The 11,920-nt window shown below is 37.1% G+C and overlaps 1 long non-coding RNA gene across 9 annotated transcripts; it reads left to right on the forward strand.

Annotated features, from left to right (window-relative positions):
* The first annotated feature begins 37 nt into the window (after positions 1 to 37).
* Positions 38 to 4,807, forward strand: LOC113316986. 9 transcript variants are annotated; one of them, XR_003343157.1, is made up of 9 exons: positions 38 to 747; positions 1,155 to 1,243; positions 1,337 to 1,511; positions 1,692 to 1,754; positions 2,027 to 2,322; positions 2,549 to 2,638; positions 2,733 to 3,719; positions 3,953 to 4,114; positions 4,352 to 4,807. It is a non-coding gene; the product is annotated as an uncharacterized LOC113316986 (long non-coding RNA). The 9 variants fall into 9 exon arrangements; XR_003343163.1 differs by having other exon boundaries at positions 4,031 to 4,114; XR_003343165.1 differs by having other exon boundaries at positions 2,733 to 3,542; positions 3,626 to 3,719; positions 3,953 to 4,807.
* Positions 4,808 to 11,920: the final 7,113 nt, after the last annotated feature.

An 11,920-nucleotide genomic window follows, 5' to 3' on the forward strand; every position in this document is an offset into this window, starting at 1 on the left:
TCCAAGTTGAAACGGTGACCGTCATCAACTCACAGAATTACTCCGTTTCACTTTTGATCGAAGGTGAGAAAAATAAGATTTTTCCTCGCAAAATAAAGAAATTTGTTTATTTATCCCGGAAAAAGAAAACGAAAAAAAATCGAAAGAAACAAAAAAACTCTTCTTCTTCCTTCTTCACCCCTATTCACCGCAAAAAAGAATTCTCTTTTCTTCTCCGTCATTTCTTCTTCTCGATTCTCTCTGTTTTTTCTGCTATTGGTTTTATTGTGCAGGTGCGGTTTTTGAAGAAGAGATAAATAACTAAATCCAGTTCTGTATTGGTAAACCCTAACTCTTGAGAAGCTGAAATATAACCCTAACCCTAACTAAATATGTGGAATCGGAGTTGAAATTGATATGGGTTTGTTGAGATAAGGGTTATGGAGAACTAAGATTGATGATTAAGTTAAGAGAACTGAAGAATTTCAGAAACTAGGGCTTGGTTTTGGGAAGAGCAGCTGAAACTGATTCTTATTAATTCGTTTCCTAGCCCTGATCTTCAAACGACTTCAACAAATAAAGATGTGCAAGAGCATCATCCTTCTGACATTTTATATCGATTTGATTTCTTTTAATTTTTCTTTGTACTCCTTTCTGTGAAAACCCTGTCTTAACTCTATGCCAGGTATTTGCCATTGATTTTTTCCAGACCACAGGATTTGGAAGTGCAAATAGACCTTTTTTTCGATGATTACACAAATTATTCAGGTAGAATTCAATTTCCAATACAGCAAAAAAACCTAAATTTTGTTTTTTGATTTGTTGTTTTTAAGAAAACCCCAAATTAGGGTTCTTACATGCCAAATTTGGGGCTTTGTTTATAATGTTTTAGATTCATGAATATTGCTTGAATGAGTTTACAGTAATTTCATTGAATTTGTTGGTTTAGAGTTGAACTTCTGATCTCTTTCTTTCTCATCGTATATTGTGATCAATGCCCCCGGTTGATTGATAGCTAACCTTAGAATTTTCTGAGAACTCTAGACCTAGGAATTTTTCTTCTGTTTTGCTCAATGTTGTATCTAATAATATCAAGCAGTTTCTGGATTAATGTGAAGGTCTAATACATTTAATCCATAAATTCTTACCTATCAAGGCTTATTGCATATTACCAGGATGTAGGTGGTGATGAGTGACGCAGCTGGATGTCATGGCACCATTAACATGGATATGATCTTTAAGATGATGGACTGAATAAGATATGGTAAGATTTACTCCAGGTGATAATGCATTGATATGGATTTGCTATTGATTTTTTTTTTCTTTGTAATACTTGAACCGTGAAACAAACGCGCAGGTTCGGTTTAGTTGTTGTTTGGTTTTCAAGCCACAGCAAAAGCCCCTTCCCGCGGTTCACAGCTACCACCATCAGCAACACAACACCTTCTTAGGCTAATACCACCAGTACCTTGCATTCGCAACACCATCCATCACATGCAGCTGCGTATCCTTTTGTTGTATTTTTTGTGCAGGTAGAGATTAATAGTTTAAGTGAAGAGTTAATTTTTTGATGTGAAAGTAGAGATTTTTAAGTTAAGTGAAGAGTTAATTCTGTTGAATGACCATATATGGATAAGTATATATATTGTATTGAACTCGGGACTGTGGTTATATGGAAATTAGGTGTTAACAAGTTAAATGTTCCATTTCAGGTGCACAAATTGAAGAAACGATATCGAGAATCCAGTGAGAACATAGATATTGATGAACTTCAGGTTTCTTAATTCTATCCAATTTTAATTTCTATGTCACAATTAAATCTGGTACTTTTAGTTTTTAACCGATATCGAAATATTCATGGGATATCTGCGCTACAAAACAGTACATAAGAAGTTGATTATTGATCAAATTTATAGACCTCATATCAACAAACAGAAAAGATAATGGCTGCTCCTTCTGACCAGTTCACATGAATATGAGTCATGTTCCTTGAGTTTCCTGTATAACTATGTTTCTTGATTACAAACAAACTCTTTCTATCTTACAGCTTTCTCTTTCCCTGTTGCCTTTCAATCTGGAATGGATGTGAACTAAAACCCGATGAGACAACATAGACGTGTTAAAGTAAAGAAGAAGAAATAATCTAAACTTGCTAGAGAATGGTGGAGGGAAGCGAATTCTACTGGTGGTAGTTAGGAGGATGAGATAATTGGTGCAGAGATGAAGGTATGAATGTTGGTATTAAAAAGAAGAAGAAAATGGGTTGGAGTAGAAAGTAGTACAGGGAGATGGAAGTATTAGTCGAGATTGGGCAAGTGGATTAATCCATAAAAGTGGCTTGAGGTATTAAATGCACAGTGTGTTACATCGTTTCTGAATATGGTTGTGGGGTGGACTTTTAGAGAAATGTGGTGTCATAGGCCCAGCTATATGGCCTGTTCACCTATTTCAACAACATTTTTTTCTGTTAATTTCTAAGTTTTTATTTTAAGAGCCTGTAAGGACTATAAAACCTTATGTCCTGCACTTATTTCACTTTCTAACTATGTTATGGAATCTTTTCTTTCAGGGGGATTTTGCCGGAATACATTTTGGATTGTCGATGGAGTTCAACATTAAGGCATTCTTGACTATTTATTTGGTATCATTGGTTTTACAGGTAATTTACGCTTTTCTTTAGCACCATGCATATTGTTGTCTCATTTTTTGCATCTCTATGAACTACTGAGATTCTCAATTGTCTTTTTTGACAGTTCTTCCGATGAATATTGCTTTGGCGCCTTGATATACGTATTAGAGGCTGTGAATGTAAAGGATTTTATTAGTCTGTATCACCTGCTATTTGGTGGGCAGGCACTAAGAAACTTTTCTATATTTGGATTTGTATGATTTGGTTCATGTTTTCGCAGTTACGGTCTATGACTCATTTTTTGCTGGTGTTATTTTTACCTTGGCTACTGCTGATAATCCCGGCTTCTTAATTTTTCATGGACATTAGAGTTGTCAGTAGTTGCGAGTGCAAGTTGAATCAATGGCAACATCGTGTTCGGGATCAGGATGTGAGGTGACGATAAAATTTCAGGTTGAGACTGAGTTGGAGTGTGAGAATCAAGATACTATGTGATTCTGGAAACTTCGGTTTTGGGCGTGACTTCCTGGTGCATAAGAGTTTCCAGTATTACATCGCTTCTTGGTTGCTCATATTAGATGAATACTAAGTCCCCGAGCCTCATGTTGAAATGTTTGTCTACCAGGTTTGCCAATTTGATTAGATGTATGTGTGTTCTCATGGCGATGTGAAACTCCCATTCCAGAGATATCATAACTCCTAATATCACTTCCCATGGAGTATTGTTCATGAAAATTGAGGAAAGAGAAACAGAAGGTGAAAACTTCGACAATCTGAGATGAGCATCCATACGAAGGTGTCCATACTAAGGTCATCAAAGACAATGATAGGGAAGAGAAGTAATTTAGGAAAATTTCTTCTCCTTGACATCTGGAGAAGAATGACAAACCAGTTGATCTAAGGTGTCCAAGGGATGGATTATGTGCCTGAGCTGGTGATTTAAATGATGCACTTGCATTTTTGTTCACTTAATCTTTTGATCTCCGTGAAAGGTATGTGCTAACTCTTTTAATGCAGATGGATAATGCTTTAATTGATGATCGGTGGATCAGTCAGACTGTTTCTAAGCTGTGGTCTCAATACAGGCGTAAAGAGCATCAAACTGGTAAAGGTATGACCTTGAAGGAAAACTCATTTTGTAGCTCATAATGTACAGTTGCTCTTAACTTGCAATAATAGTGGGCCATATGCTTAAAGTAACTTTAGTTCATTGTCCCTTGGGTTACTTATTAATTATACGTTCTGGACAATGCAATTGATGATTTTCCAACTGAAATTCTTTTGGGGTTGAACATGTACGCGAAGTTGATCAAATAATGTGATTTTTTTGTTGTCAAATTGAAGGTTGAGATACCACTGCCGACTTTGATGGTGTTGTAGATAATAAAAGTAACATAGACCTCATGCAATGATTTTTCGTAGGGGGATGTTGAATGTGGATGAGCTTCTGAACCTCCAACTGTTATCCATGACAAGTTGAAGGAAGATTGAACTGATGCGCTACAAGTATGGTACTATAAATGTTAGGTTAAATTTTTATGCGTGTGTTGATCGAAATTCTACAGGGAAGGAGCTGTGTTCTAGCATAAGAATCAAATTAAACTCATCCCATCATCACCAGCTTCAGTCTGGACCTATTGAGCAATAAAGATGAACTTAAAAGTGTGTCTGTTACTTAGAAATATGAAGTCCTAGATCTGCCAAGTCTGTTGCTGGACTGGAATTTTTTCTCATGTAATGCAGGAAGCATTTTGGAGGAAGTATGAATGGAAGTTAATGAATTTTCTTGAGTTTTGGACAAGTGTTGTATGTGCATAGAGTTCTGAACCTGACTTCCGGCCCCGGCTTATCCCTTTGCTCAATCACATTGTTGCTCCTTTGGGTACTTTGATTCCTGGATTTTTACTGACGATGAACAACCATCTAGATCAAAGCGTACTACGGAGTCCGGTGATGATGTCCACGCGGTTTCTGGAATTGATGCACAGTTGCTCATTAAGAAATGCACACACTATGAAATTTGAATAACACATTAGTAGTTTGTTCTTTTCCCTGTTTTTATAACTTCCGAGGTAGTTCAATTAGTTAGGACAGCCAATATGTTAGAATGCCATGTTTCTTAATGCTTGCACTGTGAAGTGGAACTATCATTCATGTATTGCAGTCCAATTATTCTGCCAGTTCTACAATGTTATGCATTGTTTCCCTATTTAATAGGTTCTACATATTTGTTTAGTTCTTCAAATACGAATTGAAATAGGCTCTACATCACAAGAATCTGCATTATTTTGTGTGTGATGGGAGTTTATCAGATAGTAATGAATGAACTGAATCTAATCAATGGACCAAACCAATGGGCCACCAGTCATAAATTTAGTAAGTTATACCACTATTAACTATTTTTCTATTCTTTTTCTTCTATATTTGAAAACCTCACACCATACGTCATGTGCTTCTCTGGGGAACTGGATTTCACCCATTGACAGACTTACACCTTCACAAAATAGTGAAGACGAGCCACACCGAATAAAAAACCCCAAACGACGGGGCGAGGCGAAGCCGAGTCACACTAACTAACCGAGTCACACCAAATCAAAATAGTATAGCGACGGGGCGGAGAGAAGCTGAAGCTGAGCCACACCTAATCAAAAATGTATCGCGACAGGAAGGGGCGAAGTCGTGCAACAACAAATCAAAAACGTGTCGGGACGGGGCGAGGCGAAGCCGAGCCACACCTAATCAAAAATGTGTCGCAAAGGGTAGGGGCGAAGCCCCACGACACCTAATAAAAAATACGCAACGGGGTGGGCGAAGCCGGGTAACATCAAATCAAAAATGCATCTGGACGGAGCGAGGCAAGGCGAAGCCGAAGCCGAGCCACACCTAATCAAAAAGGCATCACGACGGGCGGGGCGAAACCGTACAACACCAAATCAAAAATGCATCACGACGAGGCGAGGCAAGGCGAAGCCGAACCACACCTAATCAAAAATGTATCGTGATGGGATGGGGCAAAACCCCACGATACCTCATAAAAATTACACAACGGGGCGAGACGAAGGCACATCACACCAAATCAAAAATATGCTAAAAGGGAAAAAATGCCCGAACGTGGCACGAGTACAAAATCTAGTTTCTTTTTATAACTAGTAAATAAAGTTTTGAGTAAACATCAATAAAGATGGTCAAAGGCCATAAAATAATATAAATGGAATTCAACCCTTTTATGGGCACCAGGATACAAGTTAAAAAAGAATAAAATAATAATCGTTTACTTTCGATGTGGTAATTCTATTTTGACATTTGAAATTTATTGGAAATCTGATTTGTTTTTTTCTAAGATGGTTAGTTTCATTGTTACCCTTTGAACTTTATATTTCTTTAATCCAAGAGAAGTTAAAACAAAGAAGTTAATTTTCTTTTATTCGTGTTATTCTTGTTGACCCTACTTTAAGATCTGTACGACCGTGATTCAGTCTTTTCTCATATCCTTTTCTTCCTCTCTTCTCTGTTTCCAGAGACTAATGGAAGTTGGAACCCATTAAAATCTAAGCATAAAAACCTTAAATCAGTCTTGTCACAATCAAATTCCACCCGTACGGTTACCTCAGATCAAAATTAATAACACGACGTTAACTAATTTTAAGGTTATAATCACCCAAATCATAGTTGATAAAACCCTAACGAAAATTAAATAATCATCTTTTTTGTAAAAGACGTGTCCATATGCATACTTGTATATTGAAATTACGGCAACCAGGAGGATGACGAAATCAAAGATTTATTGAAATTATATTGATATTGTATGTATGAGTGATATTTTGATTATCTTTTTTAAGTTATTTTAATCACTAATATAGTAAATAATGGATTCCATAAAAAATCATGTGATGTTTGCTGACTTCATAAGTAGTCCAAAGGGTGTTTTTTATAGCACACTTGAACCCATTCATATAAACATGAATGAATTTATTTCATATGCGGCGTTGAGATTACAAATACAACATAAATGAAGAAAATTTGGTACTTGAGAACAGAAGTCAAGAAATAGTAGGCGTCCAATTTCAACTTTCGGACTTTCTGGAAAAGTTAGTGACCAAAGGGTATTACAAATCTTAAAAATGGACTTTCTGGAAAAGTTAGCAGAGAAATAAATTAACATTGTTACCGACTGTTAAAGTAGTCTTGCACCAATATCGATATAGTACTCTAAAAATAGATTAGTTTTACACAATTTGATATTTGTAGTACTGTGCAGGATATCTACATTAATAAAAACTGGATCTCTATCCTCTCGGTAGAAAAATGTCAGTCACCCTTAAATGGTCGTCGCTGGTTTCTCTATAATTATACTTTTTTGTTAACTCGACTAAGTTACATGGGATTAGCGTCACCACCACTATAGCTATACTTTTTATGTGAGACCTATTTGGACCCTTGGAAATTAGAACTAACTTACGTTATTTGTAACCCAAATGAAGATAGAATGTTAATGAGTCTAGAAAAATGAATCAAATTAAGGCATGCTTGGCTGCGATTCGTATACACATATATTTTAGTTACCGAATGAGTAAAGTAGGATTTCTTATCTCAAAAATAAAAATAAAAGTAGAATTTCTTATACTTGTTTCGTCTATACTACAAAGTGCATCGACTCTAATTGATTCACCTGGTTGGTTGTGTAGTAGGTTGTGTAGCAGGATTTTTCAATCTAACAGTAGTACGCTATCTATTTGTAATACCGGTGTGCTAATTGTAAGATTTGGAACCTATGGTTCACTAACTTTTCCAGCCGTCTCTTCTTCTTCAACTCAAAAAAAAAAGAAACGATTATTAGTTTATGCGTTTCTGCCGATAAAAATCTCTTACAAATGGAATTCAACTCTTTTATAACCCTTTTTGGCAAAATAAAACAAGAAAGCCAGAAGAAAATCATTCCACTAAGAACCACTTTTATCAGTAACAATCTGCCAGCATAAGATAATCTCTTAGACTTCCAACACTTAGCTCTTTTTATAACTTTTGAAATTAATGGGTGGCAGTCTTGATAAGAAAGTCTAGAAGTAATGAGAGGGGCTCCAAGATATCTCACTGGGAGATTTCCAGTACTTCAGTCTAGACAAGATATGATTTGACTAATCTCCAATGGATTAACTGCAGAAGAATATAAAGTTGTCTTATTTTTATTAACCTCAAGCCCAGATAAGTTACTAAAAACATCAAGAACATATTTAAGAGAAGAAGCAGCAGGGAGAGAACCTTTGAAAAAAACCAATACATCATCCGCGAAACAAAGACGGGTGAGCTTAGTGAGTTTACACCTCGGATGAAGACCATAATTACCAATGTCCACTTGGTGTTGGAGAGAAATACTAAGAATTTCCATCACAATGACAAACAATATATGGGGATAATGGGAACCCCTGCCGAGGGCCCCTACCAGACGAGAAATATCCATATGGAGATCTGTAATGACCCGTCCCTCCACCGATACTCTCCCCACTTAGCCACTGCGGTTATCCGGCAGTGTGGGGTTTTCAACGGGCGTCGCTGCGGTAATCCAACAACAACTTCCCGGGAGGTCACTCATCCCTGGATTGCTCCCGCCCGAGCACGCTTAATTGCAAAGTTTTCTGCCAACTCTGGAGTCAATTTTGCTGAAAAGGCCTCGGTATAATGTAGACGTTTCTTGCCTCTTGTTAGGCCAGTATCTAGCTGGACGACCTAGCATACTCTCCCACCCGAGCACAAGTGAACCATCCCTAGTTGTATCCCAACTAACACTTATATTGTTCCCACTTACCCACTGCGGTTATCCAGGAGTGTGGGATTTCTAATGACACTACTGCGGTTATCCAGCAGCAGCTTCCCTAGAGGTCACCCATCTTGTGACTAATCCCGGCCGAGCACGCTTAACTGAGAAGTTTTTCCCACAACTCAGTCAAGTGAACCCATCAGGCCTCGGTGTTAGGAAATGACAAACCATTACTTATATATCATTCGGCCAACCGCTGCCGAATATCGGGGTATTACAAGATCCATTTACAAGGACAGCGAACTTCGTAGAAGAAATGCAAGCATAAATCCAAGAAATAAAAATATCAGGAAAGCACAACCTCTTCAAAAATAACTAAATGGCATCCCAACTCACCGTGTCATAAGACATTCTAATATCAATTTTTAGAGAACATCTGGGTGTGCCCTTTTCCCTGTGATAGTCTCTAACAATTCAATGGGCAAGAAGAATATTTACCTGAATTGATCTACCCGAAATGAAAGTTGATTGGTTAGCACACACTAGATCTCTTAAAATATACTTCATTCTGATTGCCAAAATTTTAGTTATACATTTATAAATGACATTACAACAAGTAGTTGAACGAAGTTCAGTTATGATAGTTAGATTATCAACTTTTGGAACCTAAGGTTAAAAATGTATTGCTTACCTCCCCAAGAAGCTTGAATTTAGTGGAGACGTTTTGAATAGCATTAATAAAATCAGCTTCAATGATGAACCAACACTCTTTGAGAAAATGGCTTGTAAACCCATCTGGACTTGGGGCTTTACTAGAGCCAATACAATATATAGCATGAACAATCTCATCTCTAGTGATAGGGGAAATGAGCCCGGTTGTATCATCTTCATTGATAACCTTAGAAAACTTAATGAAGTCAGCATCAGATTCATGAGTACTGGGAGAAGCAGTACCTTGAAATAAATTAGAAAAGAAAGAAGTACACTTAAGGGCAATCTCCTTGTCTTCATCCAAAATAGTACCATATGCAATTCTTAAAGATAAGATGTTGTTCTTGCATCCTCTCTCTTGTAAGGAACTATGAAAAAATTTAGTACTGGAATCACCTAGGTCCATCCATTGGACCCTAGATTGTTTCTTTAACATGGACTCCTCATGTCCAGCAAGTCTAGCATAACTCCTCATAGCCTTTTATCAAAATTAGCCACACTAGCACTTAAAGGGTATTCTTGAACAACATCTTGAGCATTAAACATCTCCCTTTTAGCCTCCACCACAGATTGAGACATATTACCAAACCTCTCTCTTCCTAATACAATCAACTTCTGTTTCACATTCTTGAGCTTAGAAACAAGAACGGACATGGGATTACCATTCACCTTCTCACCCCAGACTTCTCTCACAATATCCAGAAAACCAGGCACATCGGAGTAGTTGAAAAAACGGAAAGGTGGAGGACTATGAAAACGCTTCTCATACACAGAAATTACCATAGAAGAATGATCGAAAATTCCATGAGCTAAAAATCAACTTTTGATTTAGTAAAAACAGAAACCCGCTCAATATTCACCTGAACTGTGTCAATTTTCGAGACTACTCTACCAGGGCCAACTTGTTTATTCGACCAAGTATAGAAATCACCCAAAAAAGGAAGATCAAACAATTGAGACTCCTCAATACAAAAAACAGAGTCATTCATATAAGAGACATGAGTATTGCTATGACCATCAACTCTCTCATTGAAGTTCAAAATTTCATTACATTCCCCTAACACTACCCAAGGCTTATTACAACTACTAGCAAAAGCAATTAACTCATTCCATAAAGCACGCCGCCGAGTACTATCATTATCCCCATAGACGAAAGTTGCAACAAATTTAAAATTCCTACAAGTCGTAATTTCCAGAAAGATTTCCTGAGAAGCATGGTGTAGGAGAGTAACTGACATTTCCAGAGGGTTCCAACCCACCCAAATTCTTCTTGAGCTATCATTATCATAGTTGTCCAGAAAACACCAATTCTTGTTAATAGAGAACCTAACTGTATCCTTATTTTGAGCCTGAACATGAATTTCTACTATACCTATACCAAGGATAACTTATTTAAACTAATAAATCTACCTACTTCATGCTTTTTTAGAGGGTCATTCAACCCTCTAATGTTCCAGCATCCCACTTTAAACATTATTTAAGATAGCAAGAGGCCTCTTAGCAGGCATGAATTTCTTAAGATCCACTCCCTTAGGAGCTAGACTAGATAAAACTGAAGAACTACTCCCTTTAGATAAAAATTTACCTTTAGTAACTCCAACAGATAAAGCTTTTTATGCTCAGAAGCAACACCAGATGAACTATTAACTCCAGAAGCAATGATTGAATCCAATATCTTACCCGAATTTTCCACCACTTGAGGATGTAACTCCTTATCTATCTCAAGCAAGACATCAAACTTATTTATAGTAGGTATAGTAACACTATGTTCCTCCTCCATAAACATATTTTCCTTATTACCCTCTGGAGAGATAACCCATTCTTCCATAAGGTCATGTTTAAAAAGTTGCACCAGTTTCCTTTGAAGTATCAATAATAAGTTTAGGATTTGTCCTCCTAGAGCCCTTCACCACCCAAGCTTGCTGAGTTCCAACAACATTAGTCTGTTTAGGCACCTTCACACCAACTTCCTTAATTTGGTTTGACCCATGGACATTTATCAGCAACATGACCAAAGAATTACAAGAAGTACACTTAGGAGCCTTCCATGGATACTCCACATCAATATCCACCACATGTTTCCATTCATAGAAAACTGGAACTGATGAAGGGTACTCACAAGAAACATCAATTTCAATCAAAACCCTAGCATAACTCTTCCTAGCTTTAGTAGCTGTAAGTTTATCCATCATTATTGGTTTACCAATTACACTAGCAATCTTAGATAAAGCTTTATAGTTCCACATATATAAAGGAACCTTCCTAAGATTGACCCAAACAAGAACTGATTTCATCTCTGCAATTTCTTGCTCAATGAGAGGATTCCAAGGTCGCACAAAAAATAATTGCTGAGAAATATAAACATGACCATACTCAAGAGCTGCAATACGATTAGATTCATCATCAAACTCAAATACATAAAGAGACTCACCATGGACCGTCATATGCATTAAACCCTTAGTTTGCCAAGCCCTCTGCAAAGTATTCTTCACTAGCATATAAGGTAATTTCCGACCAACAACAGTTCCAATAACTAACTCTTTACAATGATCAAGGTCTTCTTCAACATTATCAAAAACAATATCAACTACTTTCATACCTCCAGCTGATCCATGATCTTCAAAATCCAAAGAAGAATCGGGGATTGATTCCTTCTTCTTAGTAAAAAACTCCGACCAACAATCTTCGAACTAAAAACCCAAGAAATTTTAGAACGAGAACCTCCCAAAGCATCTCCCTCTACATGTTGGGAGGAAATATGTAGAGACGGACCCCCCTTTGGAATTAAAAGACCCTCCATCATCATCCATGATGAAAAATCAACCAGAAATCAATCAGAAACGAAA

The sequence above is a fragment of the Papaver somniferum genome, chromosome 10 (genome assembly GCF_003573695.1).
Source record: "Papaver somniferum cultivar HN1 chromosome 10, ASM357369v1, whole genome shotgun sequence".
NCBI classification, from domain to species: Eukaryota; Viridiplantae; Streptophyta; class Magnoliopsida; order Ranunculales; family Papaveraceae; genus Papaver; species Papaver somniferum.